Consider the following 19,658-nt stretch of genomic DNA (forward strand, 5'->3'; position numbering starts at 1 on the left):
AAATGTAATGAGTGATGGAATGGTTAGAAAGTGGGTTCGACAATTCAATGCTGAACGCACTGATGTTCATGACGAAGCATGGAGTGGCTGGCCTTCTGTTGTCAATGATGGTTTGGTTGCAAAAGTGAATGAAAAAATTCCCGAAAACAGACAGTTCACAATAAGATTGCTTTGTGATGAGTTTCCACAAATTTCAAATACTGTTTTGCATGAGATTGTTGCAACAACCGATGTTCAGCAGTGGCTGTCTTCACTGGCGGCATCTTTCTTTGAAGAGGATATAGACAAATTGGTTTCCTGATATGACAAATGTCTGAACAATGGTTGTAACTATGTAGAAAAATAGTTTCAGACATGCTCTTTCATGTAAAAATAAATTTTGTTTTGAAAAAATATTTTTTATGCGAGTTTTTCCAAAGCGGTACTTACTTTCCGGACATGCCTCATAATACGATTATCTATGAACACAAACCAATCAGAAAAAGGTGGCAAAAAATTGTACTTTTTTTAAATCTATGTTTGTTTGGTGCAATTTTGGAAAAAATATAACATCATAGATGCCATAGGCAATATTGGATTCACCTGGCAAGAATTAACTATAAATGCATGAACAAAGTGTGGAAGAAGTTATGGCTGAAGATATCTAAGAATTCTCAATGAGAAGAGCCTATCGCTGTATCGTTAAGTTGACCAAACTCAACCTAATCGGTACAGCAGGATTAGGAGATATAGATGAGGATATTGAGGAATTACAGCAGGTTTCTGGTGAGAGTCTTACCAACAACGACCTTCAAGAACTGGCAGAACAAAGAATTCATGTAGAATTGGAAAACAGAGTTTCTGCAAATGAAGAACCCAAAGAAATTGTTACAGATTTCCTTAGTAAAAGTTTGGTAACAATAACTGAAATCATTGATCAAATTGTAGTGAATGATCCAGATTTTGAAAGGCGTGCAAAAGCAAAACGAGGCATTTTGGATGTGATCTTCTGCTACCGACATTTGCTTAAGGAAATAAAAAGCAACAAATGAAACTACAGGACTTTCCTCACAAAAAATGAACTTTGTATTTCTGTGTGCATATGTTTGTGTTATTTAACATATATTATTATACAAATCAATATAAAAATAACTTAAAATTAAAGTAAAATTTTTTTATTTTTGGTCATGTGTTCCCCTATCCCTATTTATCTATGTTAAAATGACCTCGTTTAATGCTGTTTCATTTAGTGCTTTGTTGTCTAGGAACGCATCCCCTGCATTAAGTGGGTCTTATTGTATTGTCAAAAATTACTGTAGAATTTGCAGTTAACTTCTGTGATGTATGTACAAGAATAGATTTATTGCATTATAATTTTACTATTGTTGAAGAAAAATATTACTATGATGTGCTTCTTGTCCAGTCTTCTGAATGGATTGTGAGCACTAAAATTGGCTTTACTTTACTGCTAGACAGGACATCAAATTAGATTTAGAAAAACACTATTTTATTTTTAGTGTTAGTAAAAATAAAATAGTGTTTTTCTAAATCTAATTTGATGTCCTGTGGTGGTGTAATAAGTCTAGTGGTGAAGAAAAATATTGTTTGTAAAAAAATATTCAGGGATAAAAGAAAGAAAGAAGTCCAAAATACATCAATCATAGACTCTATTATTTAAGAAAAAATGAGAGATGAAAAAATACTAAATAATTTTATATAATTTTACAATCTTACATTTATAGGGAATATTCCTTGAAAGAACAAGACAATCTGCCAAAAGTTTTCTTTTTTTTTTTTAAATAAATAATTATAATTGAATTTATTTTTTATCTAAACAAATTATTGTTTATATGCTGGCTAACTTGGCAGTTAGCCAAGTTTTTGATGTTCATCAAAACTAAAGCATGATGAAAACAAATTTTGAAATCAAGAAAATTGTAATAGGTGAGAGAGAGGAGTGTAAAGATTAAAAAACTTCTACAATTTCATATAATAATTCTTATTATGGATTTTACATTAAACAATTACATTTTCCCATAAATTGATGTCTTTACACATCAATTCAGACTTTACAGTAAAGTTTGATACATATTCAGTATTTCAAAAATGTGCAAATTAAATAATATCTGCATCTGGATTTATTAATAATTCAAACAGTTCATTTATTTACAAAATGTAACAGAAATAAACATAATTGAAAATACAGTACCAGCTTTTCTGATTTTTAATAATATTACAATGAATTGTAATTATTATTTCAGAAAAGCCAAAACACTTTTTATTTGATAAAAATAAAAATAACAATAATAAAATGCTATATATTCATATTAAATATATTATAATATTGTTATCAATCTTGTTTAATATTGAAATTTGTAAAACAATCAATAACAATATAAGAGATATAATAAAATTCAAATATGAATAGCTATATATCAAATACAACATATTTTTATATATTTACACAATGTATAAATATAGGAAAAGGACAAAATCATTACAAAGAAATTTCTTACATTTATCAAAAACAACAAAAAAGATTTTTCTAATAAACATAATAGATATCATATATCATTTTGAAATAAGAGTTATAAACCAAAATATAAGTTAAATGTGTTTAAAGGAAGATAGACTGCCTGAATAAAAATTAAAGATGCATTCAAATTAAGCATGACATAAGTCTAATAAAACATATTGTATATTATGACCTGCATTGATTTTTTTTTATTTGCAATCTGATAAAAAAAAAAACTGAAAAATCAATAGTATATGTTTATTGATTTTTTCCATTAATATATATATATATAAAAGCAAATTCTTATCTACAATTTAATAATTTCAGTGAGCAAATAATTATCAACAGGTCAACTTCAGTTTTCGGCAAGACATAAGTCATTAGTCAAGAATATTTTAAAATGAATTGATAGAAACACTGAACTGATATCAAAATCCTGTTTTAAATCCTATATTGAATATCCATGTCAGATTAAACAATTTTATACTTTAAAATAGACAAAAAAACTATAAATGACTTCAGAAATAGTGTTTTTAATAGCTAGAAACATAACATAAAAAAGTTTTTTTTCTTTTAACTTATATTTTCACAGCTCAAAATACTTTGAAAATTTTAAGGCTGGTTCACTTGATGGCAGAAAATGCTATATAATCAAAAATTTCTCCTATTGTCATTGACATATTCCTGTTCACACTATTTTGTGTCCCTCTGACCTTTAACAAGCATACAGTCACTGTAGGTAGATGCAGAAAGTATCAGATAGGGTTGTAGCTTAAATAAAAAATCCAGCAACAAGTTGCTTAACTTTCCTGGCAACATTTAAAACTACATGTGTGGTACCATCTGTTATAATACTTTATTAAAAAACTTTTAATATTTTTAACTATTGTAAAATGGCAAAAAGCTTAATTTTGAGGATAGGGATGGGTTTATAAAAAATTGTATATGCTAGTAACGAATAAAATCGCCATTAAGTCTGACCCAACTCGAGATATGACACACAACCACCCTTTATCTCCCCATCCTCTCAATCTTTAATCACCAAAATTTAATAGCATAAATCCTCCTTGAAAAATTTCAGAAATTTTTTGTTGAAAAATTTAAGGAATTATTAAGTTTCAAAGAGGGTGAACAAAATCACAACCCACACACTAACATTTATACATACAGAAAAAAAACCCAAATTTTTTTTGCATTTCTTGACATTTTAAGGTCCCTAATCTAGAAATGTAAAAATCTTGGGGGGTAATTTTTTGACCGATTGCCATACTTTCCCTCTGTTATATATAACAGAGCTGGGAAAGTAAAAATGGATGCTGTCATAATGATAATCATGGCAATTAGTTTTAAATAATTCTGTCAAAATTTAGGAATGGAGATAAGTTTAAGAAAGAGAATTTGTAAAAAGTTATATTTTGTAAAGTTAAGTTAGAAAATTATGATAACCAAATTGCAAAAATGTGATTAAATGATCATATGAATCAAAGACCACAAGAGATGATCACGATTCATGTCCTCTCACCATTTCAATTAAAATTTCACCATTAACATCATACAACATGAGCAAACATTGAGTTGATAACCCATTATATGTTGAGAAACAAACAAATTACATCATTCAAATAATCTTCTGTCATTGGATGAATTGACTTTCTGCTTATCGTTGTAGTAAACAATAAGACTCAACTTGTCAATGCAATACTTTTCTATCATTAAATGACTTACATCAGCAAGTAAGTTGTGCCTTTACCACTTGCTGCTACAAAATCTGTCATAATGTAAACTAGCCTTTAGGAGCATGGATGGAATCCTAAAGTGAAAGATAATGGATCCAAACCAAAAACATGGAGGCCTGATCTAAAAACTTCAAATTTCATTTAATGCTCCTCTTTATCAACATACATTATCCAAATCAATATATGCTTCCATGCTAATGGCCTTAGACTGATTTTGATTAACTCATGAGTGAAAAAATTGCAGCAAAATCCAATATCTTCTATACAATATTGGTGTTGCATAATTTATGCAACATGGCAAGCTTGAAGTATGGATGACTTGTCAAGTATAACCATGCAGTGCAAGCATATACTCATAATATATGTATCACTAAATGAATTTTGTAACAATGTATTAGTAACTGTCTATTAATTAAAACATCAATAGCACAGATATAACATAATTGACTGCCTACCTGTTGACTTTAGCTGTTGTCTGTTGGTCTGAAAACGATGATTATGTTTTGGTCATGCTAAGTTTCCTTTCCTGTTAGTAACCTAAATCTGAATTTCTGTCAATGCATTGAAAAAGCTGTTTTCTAGATCATCAATTGCTAAATGAATTAAATCAATGAGTGTTTCATTAGCCAAACAATTTCTATTTGTTCTCAATTGGTTCATCATGAAAAACCATCTTTCACAGATAGTCATGAAAATTGATAAACAGAATATTGAGTTAATATTCTGTTTATCAATTTTCATGACTATCAAAAATCAATTTCATGAGTATCAAAACATACTTGATACCATTAGGCAGCAATCTTAGATATGTGCACACTTCTACTTTTCTATTGTTTTCATTGTCAATATGCATATATTGTGTGAATACGGGGCATAAGTCTCCCGTTCACTTGTCAGGACGTCTAATTGACTCTCAAATGTCAGGCGAGTGGATGGAGAGAATTTGAGGGTTGATGATAAGGTGAAGGGTGTGATCGAGTAAAGGAGTCTACCATATTTTTAACAAAATATATCAACAATTTATTATCCGAAGGAACTGACAAAAACTACTACATAACTCGTAGATATACAGGTAAACACGGACGTCGGCCAAGCAACAAAGGAGTTGGCCGACCTACAATCGTAATCGCTCGATAGATACGCCGATCTGAAGGAGCAAGTTAACCCAGCGGCAACTAGATAGAAGAAGCCGTACAGTTTATCGATGTAGAGAAATTGAAAACGAGCCGTTATAAACAGAGCAAGAGAGAGTTCACCGGTTTTTCTATACCTCTAGAGAGAGAGAGTTCCACGACAACTATTAATAACCTGGAGGCACTAAAATATGGGTCCACGGAAACGGTCGGTATAATCCACTCTGGGCACCAAACAAATATAATCGCGACTTAAGCGCTGATCGGAGATAGATCTTCGGAGATAGGAATTTGCCAGATTCGGAGCATTGGGCCGATGTCGCCTGTCCGACTTTTCTTAAGAGACTCCCCCGAGAGGAGGTAAGAATGGCCTTTTATAGGTTTTTGTGGGGAATTTCCATCATGTGATCGGATGTTCATGGGTTAGGGGTTATAGGTGTTCCAGGGACCTAAATAAATGACGAAATTTGGATGCTAACTGTAAACTTTTTTGCAAGATGAGATGCACGTTCTGCAAAGAACAATGGATGTTGCTAGTTATGACCAGGAAGTTTACACAAGCCCAGCTAAGATTGGGTTTTTTTCTTCTAAGGCGTTACATAAACGAAAGTTTAATTAAAATTTTAGTTAATAAAGGATCGGGATTTTCGTCACAAAAATTCAGATCTCACAATTGCATATACATAGTTGGTCTATTTTATCATTGTCAAATATTCATTTTTATCTAACTTCCTGAAACTCAAGTTGACACTTGAAGAGTGAGAGTGGCTAACTGGAATTGAACTTGTTTGATCAATATTTTCATCTCCAATTCAGTTTTCCTCACATAATTATAGTCTGTCAGTGCAACTCCTTTTGTAACTTTGCTCATGGCAAAAACAGAATAATTATGGCCAAATATTTGTTACAATTCTTGAATTCTTAGAAGAGTTGTTTCAATGTGATTTGCCAACTCTAGTATAAGAATCATTGCTTCAAAATTGTCTGGACAAGAGTGCAAGTATATTGAGGATGTCAACAAAAATACAGATACCACACAAATTTCTTTCAAAATTCCCTATGCTTTAGCTAACTTGTCATTGCAAGTAGCAGTAATTTCTTCTAGATGGATAATGATGGTATTCAAATTCTTTAAAAAGGCTTTCAATGCTCACTGTTGGCTGCAGTACAATGCTCACTATGTTTATTGCAGTGTTCCAAATTGTGTGAATATTAACTCTGAGAGGGATGCCATCATCTGCAATTGCCATCATAATTTTGATGAATATTGATAGTTTTAAAATCTTCTTAAGATAAATGTCAAACTTGCCATTGGCATATACATGTAACTATATTATGTCAGACAATTATTATCTGACTCTATGTATGTATTTTAAATAAATGACAGAAAAAATAAATTATAAGTAAAAAAAAATTTTTATATCACCCTAAAACATTGAAAATAAAGGAATACTTTCATAGAAGATCCATAATTGTTTTACAAATTCCCAAGAATTTGAACACTAATTGAATTTCAAAAAACATTCAAGGTTGGTTATAATAATATGTATAGTGTAAACAAATTAAAATTCAGCTGGTCACCTTAAATGCTTTTTAAAATTAAATTAGTGCTCAAATTCTTAGGGATTTATAAAACAACTATGGGTTTTTACAAAAAAATTTTTTTTTAACTTTTTAGAATTATGTTAAACGAACTAAGGCCTTTTTAATACTGACTGTGAGTTTTATATTTTATATTGTGAGTTTGACCAGACTCACAATATAGTTAGTTGACTGGGTGGGGGATAAAGCCAGACATCCAATTCAGACTGCTCATGAAGAATTCCCAGGATCTTCAACTGCCTGGATTCAATTTCAGATTCCCCAGACTAGTAGGGAGATATCTTTAACTACCTCAGCCACCCAGCCACCAATTTGATGCTTTGGAAATATTGATAAATTTAACAATTGCATTTTTGTACATTACTTTGATATTTTGACTTTGATCAGTTTGACCCTTGATGTTACTTATGGCTGTGAGGTTTGGGGTACGTGGTGAATAAAGTCCACATTTGCAGGAAATTTCTCTCTGCACAGCGGACGGCAGCAATTGCTATCACAAAATCCTATAAAACCGCTCCAACAAACACCTTACTGGTTATTGCAGGCCTCACTCCTATCCACCTTGTGATAATGTACAAGTACATAAAAAAACCTCACCATGAATATGATTATGGCCAACGCCAACCCGAACCATATTCATAAGACTATCAGCGACCACAAACTGCCGGATTCAATTCACTCCCTGGCTGACAAAGCTCTGAAGCATGGTATAGACCTAAACATCAGCCAACACACCACTCACCCTGCTAGCAACATCAACTCTAACTTCAAGTTACATCCCACCAAGTTACCAAACAGTCTTTGCTTCTATACAGATGGCTCCAATCAAAAGGGAGCAGTAAGTATGCTCTAGATAGATGTCTAGAGGATACTTACTGCTTTTTCTGGGGGTCCTCTAGGTAGATGTCTACCTAGAGGACCCCCAGAAAAAGCTATTCTGGGAGGCTGCCTACATACTTAATAAGAATTGCTTGATCAACCAGGCTGAATCCCTAGTGATCTGGAAGGCACTCACATACATCCATAACAATATCAATCTGTTCAAGGGGAAAAACTTGAATATCCTCTGTGATAGCTGGATTGCACTACACCAACTCACTAAAGGTAATCATAAACTTCCCATCATTCATAACAGCATAGAGTTAATCTATGTCCTAGAGGGCATTGTTCAAATCAACTTCCATTGGATTAAAGGACATTCCGGCAATCCTGGTGATAACAGGGAAGATAATATTGCTAAAAAAGCTAATACTGTCGCTAATCCTTGTTCTTACACCGCTGTTCCTATCTCCTTCGTAAGCAAGAAAGTCTTCACTATTATCATGAATTAGTGGCAAAGGGAGTGGGACTGTAGCACCACCGGCCATACCACCAATGAGTTTCTCCCCAATGTCACTCAAAGGTGCCACTATAATCACCTGGATACAACACATACTATCACTCAGATTTTAACAGATCATGGTAACTTCAAATGCTACCTTCATCCAGTGGCATGCCGTGACATTTGATAGTAGGGAAGCTGTGCTTCTGTAAGAAGCCGACTTCCAGGAGCAATCAGTTAATTGCGCGTCAGTGATGGTCTAGGGTCCATTTGTATCGTTTGTTCGATAATCCAGTAAAAACCGTAGACTTCTCTAAATGTATTTTTAATATCATAATTATATTCCAAATCGCTAGCCACGATATAAGGGCTACAGTTATAAATAAAATAATAAAAACTTACTTGGTGAAATAAAATGTGTGGTGGATGTACAGTACTTGGTACAAAATATTCTTCAATTATATTAATATACTTTTAAAGAAAAGTATAATTAAATATAGCTTTATAAAGAAATGTACATAAAAATAACATAAAATCTTAATCTTCTTTACTTTTTAAAACTTAAAACAATCCACTTATTCAAATAGCTCCCTAAGAGTGACTAATGGATGGAATTCGAGACGGTCCTGGTAGGTGCATGCACGCAGGCTGCCAAATCCTGAGGATGCCGATACCGGTCAATGTCAAATGTCTCTTCTGTCTCATCATTATTATACCTCAAAGGACGCGATAGGGTTGTTGTACATTTTAAACGTTTCTCGCCATAGCTGTAAAAATCTAAATATGTTAAACTTAATACATTGTCCATCATTTGTTTTCTAACTAATTTGTTTTAGGGCCAGGGTCCACAGAAATTTCCAAATTTACAACTTTTCAGTCACTGTCATTGAACTAGAAAAATTTCTCTCTTTATTACATCTAATATTATGAATAAATCATCCCCACTGTACTCGGCTAGAGATTGGTTCGGTTAAGCTTTTAAGTAAAATTTCGGCTCTTTCGTAAGGGTTTTATTTATGTCCCCAATTCCCTAATTATTTAATTATTTAACTACTTCTTAAGTAGAAATAAGTTGAAACTGGTTACTTTGTACTCGAATATTTGTAGTCTCGGGAAAGAAGTGGAAAGACAAATTTTTATGACAACGGATAAATAAATTGTAAATTAAAAAAAAATAAATTCTAGAGCTTTTTCTGTACCTCGTGCATCTCTCTCATTCATTAAATTTAGTTGTAAATGATGCTACCAAAGTAACAGTTAATTTTTTAACACTGTACAAGAATTTTTCTACATCCCCTTATAGATAGGACATATGAAATCATAATATCACTGGTCTAACATTAAAATCCGTAAGTAATATAAGATTGGAGAGCAGAATAAAAATATCTAATATTTTAATGGATTTTTTAAAAACTCCTGTCAACTATACAGAACTATCATAAAAACATACCAGTCAATTCTTATTGGTTGGGTTAAATTATAAATCTACTCATGATTCACATAATTGGGTGAGGGCGGCTAACAGCCCAGAACCGATCCTGGATAGAATTGAAAGCATTATATGTGTAGCATCCACCCAAGGTCCTAGGCTTCCACTAGCTAAACTGGGTGAGGTTGGTGTTCTGTAAAGCACATGCGTGAATCTGGCTGTTTGAAAGCTGACAATACAGCGCTTCCACTCTGCCACTAATATTCAAATATACAATAGCAATCTTATCTTTTTTTTCACATGTAGTGTAGAAATTTGTGATAAGATACATAATGCGATTATAATAAGATATTGTGCAATTAGTTTCATATAATTAAAATTAATATGTATTTATATTTTAGAAAATACAAGGCTCTTCCATTGCTTCCAATGACGGCACACCACTGCCTTCATCGCTTCTTGAAAAAAGGTGACGAACTATATGACTGTGCAATTAAGGAAGATGATATCTGTTTCCACCTTATTTTCACATGCACAAAACACATTCAGCATCACCATCATCTTCAAAACATTGTAGAAGAAAAAGGACACAACTGGCCATGTCAACAAATTGTCTTTATGGAAGACAGAAAAATCTACCAAACTTTTGTAAATTACATCAACAAGCTTAATTTGGCAAATTACCAGCTTACAACCCCACCTGTTCAACTCACCTGTACCAAGGGATGGTCGGCCTTTGCCCCAATTGATTTCTCATGTATGCCGAAATCTTCTGGTTCAGCTACCCAATGCTGTTTCATTAATTGTGTGTAGCACTTCTAAATCACACTATTCTGCCACACCTATTGTACATTATTACTCTTCTAGATGCCACCATCTATTCTGTACCAGTCACTTTATTGACATGTCTCTCTGTATCACTCTTTCATATTGTTAATTTCTGTTGGCTCCCTATTTTATATACGTATAACCTACATGTATCATTTGGTATACATGTATGTTATACGTATATAAATATACGTATACATGTATGTTATACGTATATAAATATATGTATATACATGTATTATATATGTATAACATACATGTATATGGTATACATGTATGTTATACGTATATAAATATACGTATACATGTATGTTATACGTATATTTATATACGTATAACATACATGTATCATTTGTTAAATCAATAAGTGGTTTCCGGCAGGTGCCCATGGTTCCCTCCCTTCTCTTATCCCTCTCCCCCCATCCTAAACTTTTTCCTTTTCTCTCACTACCTCATCCCCTCCCTTTCTTCCTTAAAGACTATACCTTTCAGTCCGGCCTTATCTTTAACTGTGTGTATATGACCCTTGATCAACTGATTGTATATGACCCTGTGATTTTGATCTTTAAAGATCAAAGGTCAAAATTTTTCAATTGTAACCTGTGTCTAGTGATACATTGTTTTAAGATTTTAATGCCAAATCAACAATGCAATTAGACTTGAAATTAAACAACCATTCAAAATTATATCTGTAAAATCTTAATAGCTACATTTAGAAGCTTATTTTTAGAATAACCATTCTTAATTCTGATTTAATAAAGTCCTGGATATGCAATTTTCTAACTTCACAGATTTTGAATTAGATAACCCCTGAAATAGTGTTTAGATTTAATCCTTTCTAAACAATTTTAATATGTCAATGCATAAAATAATTAATTTTCCATGCCCTACTTTCATAAAAGTAAACTGTTAAACATCATCCCAAAGGTAAACTGTTAAACATCTATCGCTCTTTCGATAGAACCTAGTAAATCATGTTTTCCAGAATAATTTCTGAATGGTTTGTTCATTTTAATTCTGATTTCAATGTTGAATGTAATATTGAAAATTCTTTAAAATAATGTGTTACAAGATATGGGTTGCCATTTAAAATTTTAAAGTTACAACAGTTCCATTTTTAACTCTTTAAGCTCTGAAAACTTTCTTTTACTATGTAGCTAGGGACTAAATTGTTTTTACCCTCCAGGCTACAAGGGGAACTTGTACAGTAAAACCAGTTTCATAACTTTTCCATTGGCTGATTTGATTTTGAACAGATATGGCTGATTTAGATGATTTCGTGTTTATACAGTTAAAGGCCAAAGGTCAAGATATCAAAATAACATGGCAAAGTATATGCCAAATATATCTATTAATATTTCCAAAGCTGCAAATTCTTATATCTATTAGAACCAGAGATATAATTTTGGCATGGTCCTTATGAAATGAGTGGACTCAACCAGCGGACAGAGCTGTAGTGGTGTATCTCGGCTCCGTTTTATTCTGCATTTTCTCAGCGAGTTTTCGTCTGATCTTCGTTTTCTATACACCGTTGGATAGTACTATTCATCTGCCAACGGCGAGTGTCTGTTTTACCTAAATCGGTTAAGTAGTTTTTTATTTATCGGCGTTTGTTTTTTTCGGACCTTGTCGGCCGCATTGGGTTCAAAGCCCGCGATCGGCCCGCAATCGCGACGGTGTTCGATAGCATGCCCGACCGTCTTTAGTTTCTGTAATTTTGTTACACTATCATTATTTGTTCACGGGCTACACGCGATTCTATTTGTACCGTTAGACAAAGAAGTGTCTATGCTCCACGTGGTCTGGTAGCCTTTCGGCAGTGCTTTGTTCGTGGCGACGTTTTTGTTTGGCGGGCCTTTTATCGTGTTATTGTGCTGCCCTGTGGCGGTATTATATCTGCCTTATTCTGTTTTTTGTCCTTGTTTCGGTTTTCTCCCGATTTTGTTTTCTTTGTTGATTTGACTGGGTTTCGCCGATCGGCTTTCCTACGCTGTTCGGCGTTTTGCGCGTAGCGGGTTTCGTCTCGGTCATTCGCTTTCGGCCTTTAGGTATTTGGCAATCCCTAGTGGTCTCTCTGTCACGCGCTTTGCCTGCGTCTTCGCGTCAATTCCTGTGTTTTTTCCGGCTTCTCGCCGATCGGATCACTTCGCGCCGAACGGCGTTCTAGTGTTAATGTGCTACATTCTGGTCTTCTGGACTCACCAGTTTGTTCTGCGACTTTATTGTGCAATCCTTCTTGTGCTTTCCCTCAACTGCTCAACATGGAGTCAACTATCGTGTCTACCTTTTTGGACAAGGCCTATAGGGTCTCTGATGAGGTGAAGGGATACTGTGCAGACAATCCCTATGGACGCTTTCAGACTGAAGGACATTTCAAATATTTAACCGACCAAATTCAAAAAATCATTGATCTTGCTGAGACTTCCCTGAACTCATTATTAAAAGAAAACACTCTAATCAACAAAAAACTCACTTCTCTGACTAAGGAACACTCATTCTGTGTTTTCCTCAACTCCTCCACCACCTTGCCTCATAAAAACAAGAGAGATGGCAAGTCCGCCTGTGCCTCCTCCACCTCTTCTACTCCTGGCACCCCCACCAACAGAAGACCACTGAACTCAAACTGTAGCGAGGTCCTTCTCACCGGCATGACTCCGCCAATGCCTGTTCTTTTGCCTCCACAATCACATGGCACTCCTGATCCCATATCTAGTGATCTCGATCACAAGTTATCCGAGATCATCGCCAAAATTGATGATCTCAACAACAACAGCAACAGAATCTTCACTCACGTGAAAGAAATTACTGATACTATCAAGCCCGGTTCTCAAAATTCACATATGGAGAACATCACAGATAAAATCGAAGAAGTTTTCAACAATAGCCTCCTCACTGATGTTCTTGAAAATCAAAAACATCTGAGAGAGAGGCTCGAAAAATTATCAAACAATAACAAACCTTCCCAGGATATAACAACCCTATCGTACAGTGCCGTCCTACAATCGGGCAAGACTGTCAACCCTACGCCCAACATTAAACCACTAAAGACACCTGCCAATAGCACTGAGGTGTTGCTGCTATATAATAACAGTGAAAACAAAAGTTGCAACGACCTCAGAAAGATTATCTTTGAAAAAATAAAGCCCTCTTCTCTCAATATCGGCGTGGAAAAAATTCGCAACATCGGCGGAGGAGGTGTTGCCATCGAATTAAAAAAGGAAGAGGACGCTCGAAAGTTGCAGGTCTATATTGAGAACAGTATTCCTGAGGTAAACGTTAAAAAACCCAGGAAACGTCAGCCAAACCTCATTATCTACTCTGTTCCCACTCAAATTAATCGTGAGGAACTGTCACAGCTAATTTACAACCAAAATGATGCTATCTCTGATAACTACACACTGGAAGCCTTCAGAGAGGCACTCGATGTAAAATTTGCCACGGGTAAAAAAAGCAACGCCTATACCAACTGGGTGATCCAGGTCACACCACTCTTGAGGAAACAATTACTAATTGTGGGGAAAGTTAATCTGGAGTGGTCCAGATGTAGAGTGGCAGACTTCTGCCCCGTCCTACAGTGTTTCCGCTGCTGTAGATTCGGGCATTCCACGAAGAACTGCAGCCAATCCACCGCTACCTGCAGCCATTGCTCTGGTGAGCACACCTTCAAGGAATGCACACAGAGGAACGAAAAACCTACTTGCACGAACTGCAAACTCGAGAAAACTGGCAACACAAACCACAACGCTCGTGATGGCTCCTGTACTATATACCTGAAAATTAAATCTAATCTCATAAGGCAAACCGATTATGGGTCATCAAAACAATAATAACATACGTTTTCTACAGTTCAACACCGGAAGAAGCATCGCTGCAACTTCCATTCTTACCAGCCTCATCCACAACTACGACTTCATCATTTTACAGGAGCCATATTGCATTAGGAACAAACCTGCTTGTCTTCCCACTCACTGCATTCCGCTCAGTGGCACCGACAATTACCCTTGGGCCCTGTCTATCTCCAACAATAACGGCCTGTCTCTTCTTCACCACCCGACTCTTAGCACACAACATATCTGCTGTACTGAGCTTGTCATCGACAACCAACGTTACATCATCATCAACTTCTACTGTCCAAAAGATCTAAATATTAACACCATTCTTAACACTATTCAAGATATCATGGACCATTTCAGTGGAGTGCACTTTGTTTTGGCTGGGGACACCAATGCCCACTCCCCCACTTGGGGTGGTGAGCGTCTCGACAGTCGTGGACGCCTCCTGGAGGAGTTCCTTGCCCGCAACGGCCTCATTGTAATCAACGACCCATCTTCCCCACCAACTTTTACTTCTAGTCAGGGTCGTAGTTGGATAGATGTGACTGCTTGCTCCACCGGTTGCTTCCCACTCATCCTTCACTGGAAGGTTCTTGAGGACTCCTTGGACGACCACGCCCTTATTTCTTTTACCATCAGTGCCACTTCTCCGGTCAACTCTCACTCTCGCCCAAAATATAATATTAAACGTGCTAATTGGGCTGCTATCCAACATACCCTTGATACTAACCTTCTTGAATGTAATCATGACGACCCAGAACTTGCCCGGAGGTGTATTGAGGACAGCATAAACATCATTGACAGTACCTGCAGAAAATACATTCCCATGTCTGCCAACAAACGTAAATCTGTCCCTTGGTGGACATCTGAGCTCACTGATCTCAGGAAAGAACACATCCGCTTAAGAAAACTTTATCAGACATGCCACATTAATCCTCAACGTAATATCCTCAAGCAGCAGTACACCGATCACCTCCACATTTACAAACATAAAATCAAGCTGGCCAAACAAGACTCTTGGAGAACGTTTTGCGCAGAGGCAACCAAAAGTCCTTGGGGATTCATCACCAAATTCTGTACTGGAAAACTTAAAAAACATCAAATTCTTTATTCTAACACCCCTGACGAAGACTTCTTCACTGCCGCCAACAGGAAAATAGACAACTTCTGCCTAGAGGACCCCCGCGACCAGGACAACAACTTTCAAACCAACATCCGCCAAAGTGTAGACAATGATATTAACACTCCTCTTGATCCTGAGTTTCAAACTCATGAGATCGACAGGGCTTTCTCCACTCTCCGCAATAAGAAATCCCCGGGCCATGACGACATCACCTCAGAGATGGCTAAGACCCTCTGGAACCTCATCCCCACTAAGCTGACAAACCTCTATAATGCTTGTCTCCGCCATGGTGTTTTTCCCCAAACATGGAAAAAGGCCAGAATTGTCCCTGTCCCCAAACCTGGACGCACTAATGAAAGCAGACCGATTTCCCTCCTGCCGGTTCTTGGCAAGGTCCTGGAACGGCTTCTTAACAATAGGCTTGTTTGGTACCTGGAAAACAACTCCATACTGCACAACTCGCAATTCGGCTTCCGTCCACAGAAATCCTCTTCTGATGCCATCCATAGGGTTATTGACAACATTGACCACCTCCTCCAAAATAACAAATATGTCTTGGCCATCAGTCTTGACATCGCTAAAGCGTTTGACAGTGCCTGGTGGCCGCTTCTTCTCCATCAACTTCGTAAGATTAAGTGCCCAGCTAACCTTTACTATCTCATACGGGACTACCTTAGGGACAGAACCGCCTTTCTACAATGTGGAGGTCACACTATCCACCGCTCTGTTGTCCGTGGCTGCCCTCAGGGCTCGGTCTGTGGACCAACACTCTGGAACATTTACTTCAACGATTTTCTCCAGCAAGACTTTGGGCACCATGATATAGTGGCCTACGCCGATGATGTTTTTCTGCTCCTTGGGAGCCGCTCTCGTGCAGCCATTGAAAAAGACGGCAACGCCATACTTGATAAGATCTTAAACTGGGGAAGAAACCACAAGCTCGTTTTTAACGCACAAAAAACTAAATGTGTCGTTTTTAATAGACCTGGCCAGCAGAATCTTTACCTTAGAGTCCCCACCATTAAAATGGGGGGACAAACCATTGCCGTTGAAAAGACCATCAAGTACCTGGGCATTGTACTCGACCACAGGCTGCTGTGGAATGCTCACGTTGAATACATCACCGAGCGCACAGGACACATCTTCAACACCTTTGCTGGCATTGCTCGTAGACGCTGGGGCCTGGCCTCTGAGGCCATGGATGCCATTTACAACCAAATCTTTGTCCCCATAATTACCTATGCCTGTGGCAGCTGGGGATGGTCTACCTGCAGGGTTCACATTAAAAGAAAACTCATCGCCGCACAACGCAAAGCCCTCTTGCACATTACGAGGGCCTATAGAACGACACCCAACTCCTCTCTTCAAGTCCTGGCAAGAAAAATGCCCATTGACAAACATATCTCCCTACAAACTAAAGTTTGGCATCTTAAATGGGGCAGCACTATCCATACAGCTACACAGGAAATTAACCATCACGACCTCGAGTGCGCCATCCACTTCTCTCGTTCCAATCACCCTGCTATCCCTAATAAATTAAACTTCTTCCAGCCTGAGCATACCGATTTAACAGTCTATACTGATGGGTCTAAATGTAACAATAATGTTGGTAGCGGTTTTGTCGCCTACCTAAACAACACCGAAATTGCGTCTGAGCGGTACAGACTTGGTGCAGACTGTACCGTCTTTCAGGCGGAAATGTACGCGATAAGCATGGCCGTGGCTTGGACTGCCTCGAACTATGATTCCCAGACTGTTACTATCATCACCGACAGCGAGTCCTCTATTGCAGCCTTAAAAAACCATTGTGACCACCCCATCTCCACCAGCATCCATAGTGACATCAACAAATCCAGCAACATTTACTCCATCTACTGGACTCGTGCCCACCAGGGCACTCTCGGTAACGAGAGGGCCGATGAACTCGCAAAGAGCGCCTGTGAAGACAACAACCTTCCAATTGTCTACAGCAAGATCAATATTAAAACTATAAAAAACATCATTCGCAACGACCTCCTCGATCTTTGGCAGGAGGACTGGGACAGACAAAATCATCCCATCACCCATCAACTCATTCCTAACATCAAGACCTTCCTTGCTATCCCCTGGTATAGACCGACCCAACGTACCAGCCAATTTCTTACCAATCACGGACGCTTCTATTCCTACCTGGCTAGATTTGTTAACTCTCCAACCTTCAGCTGTTCCCTTTGCGATGTCGAAGACGGCTGCCTTCACTATCTACTCACCTGCCCAATGCTTGAGCTTGAGAGACACCTTCTTCGCACCTCCATGGAGACACATGGTTATCACTGGCCTGAAAACCTCCACGGAATTATGAACAATAGTGACACCTATGCTGCACTACTTCACCTCATTGACATGTACTTTAAAAGGACTACTGTTGCTGCTTTCAACTGAAACCTCACTTACTGTGTTCTGTGCCTTTATTGCACATCATCCTGATATTATGTATTTTTATAACTGTATCACTAACCTCAGCATCTCATATCACTTATTTTCGCATCACTGTAATGATATGTAATTATCTATATGTATATTTTGTACAAATTGTATGTATGTATAATTCTTCTTACTGCTATGTACCCATTAATTTTATTGTCTCATATTTCATACTTTATATTTTTATACTTTCATATTTTCTTATTTTTCCCTACTCCCTTATTATGTATTTTATCCTACTAAATGTATCGTTATTATGTAATCATCAACTTCGCTTTTCACCTGGCTATATGTATATGGCGCCAGGATTTGTTGTACTCCAACAAGTTGTAAATAAAATAAAAATGGAAAATGGAATGGTCCTTATGAAATATACTATATAAGATCAAAGTTAAATATGAGCTAAATTTACAGGTATGTATTACCAAAAAAGATTTCCCAATCAAGTAGATAAACACATTTCGTACTTCTTTAATGCATTATCTTGATTTTGAAAATGCTACAACATTATCATAGCACCAGTAGATGAACCCAGCATGGCCCAGACAAAAAACAACAAAGATTAAGATTATTTCAAACTTCTAATCCTTCTATTCTAGTAGCTCGGGATGCCACCTAGTGGGCGTTCTAGTGGCAGCAATGTGATTCCGCAATAAAAATAATAAATGCCCATTACAAATAAAAATAATATACTGAATTTCTCATGACGTACCCAACTAAAATGCAGCCAAAAATGCTAAAAACCGCATGAAATAATAATATACTGAATTTATTGTTAATTTAAATAATGGCTAGGGGTGCCCCTAGCGGCCATTTTTGGCATACAGTGACAGAAAGAAAGAAAATGCCCAGTTTTTCAGCTTTATATAGTAGATTTGGTTCTAAATCAGTCACACTCAAAACAGTATGAAATTTTTTTTTGTATTGTTGAGAGTTTTTTTTGAACATTTAAAGTTTGAACTTACATTTTGATAAACACAATTGATTTAAAGCAATAGTAGTTATCAAAATTTTATTGACCATAAACCATTTTAAATATACAGGGTGTCCACCATGAACCTGACACATTTGAAACAGTTGTAAAAAATCTACCGCTCAGGAAGGATGTAAAGTAATGCACATTTTATGATAAAAAACTCAAAAGGTTTTATTAAAAAAATCAATGAACCTCTACATAAGCTTTGTTGCACGTAGAACATCAAGTCTATACTCCATTTCCTGTCAGGTTTTTTGGAGCATCTCGGGCGTGACGGCAACAACATCGTAAATGCGCACAAGATGTTGAAGGTCATGAATTTTGACACTGCTGTAAACCTTGTCCTTGACAAATCCCCGAAAGAAAAAGTCTAAGGGCGTAATATCCAGCAATTGAGGCCACAGTATAGGTCCTCCATGCCCAATCCAACCCAGGAAACTGTGTATCGAGGAAACATCGATCATGCAGGCTCCAATGTGGAAGGCACCGTCCTGCTGGAAAATTAAATCTGGCTGCAAATGCATGATCTGCTGTACAACAAATTGTTCCAGCATATCTAGATACGTAATGACAGTCATTGTTTTTTAATGAAGAGAAAGGGACCTATGATCGAATTCCACATCAGTCCACACAACACATTTAATTTTGGGCTATCATGGATGTGCTCTATGATGCAGTGAGGGTTTTGTGATCCCCAAATTTGAGCATTGTGTGTATTCA

The 19,658-nt window shown here is 36.6% G+C and overlaps 1 protein-coding gene across 1 annotated transcript in view; it reads right to left on the minus strand.

Annotated features, from left to right (window-relative positions):
* LOC111616708 (translation initiation factor eIF-2B subunit epsilon-like) overlaps window positions 1-19,658 on the minus strand; it is a 74,296-nt gene that overhangs the window by 5,500 nt on the left and 49,138 nt on the right. The gene's annotated exons all lie outside the window — the stretch shown is intronic.

Source organism: Centruroides sculpturatus, unplaced genomic scaffold, assembly GCF_000671375.1.
Source record: "Centruroides sculpturatus isolate CEXI.00-Female unplaced genomic scaffold, Cexi_2.0 scaffold24, whole genome shotgun sequence".
Classification (NCBI taxonomy): domain Eukaryota; kingdom Metazoa; phylum Arthropoda; class Arachnida; order Scorpiones; family Buthidae; genus Centruroides; species Centruroides sculpturatus.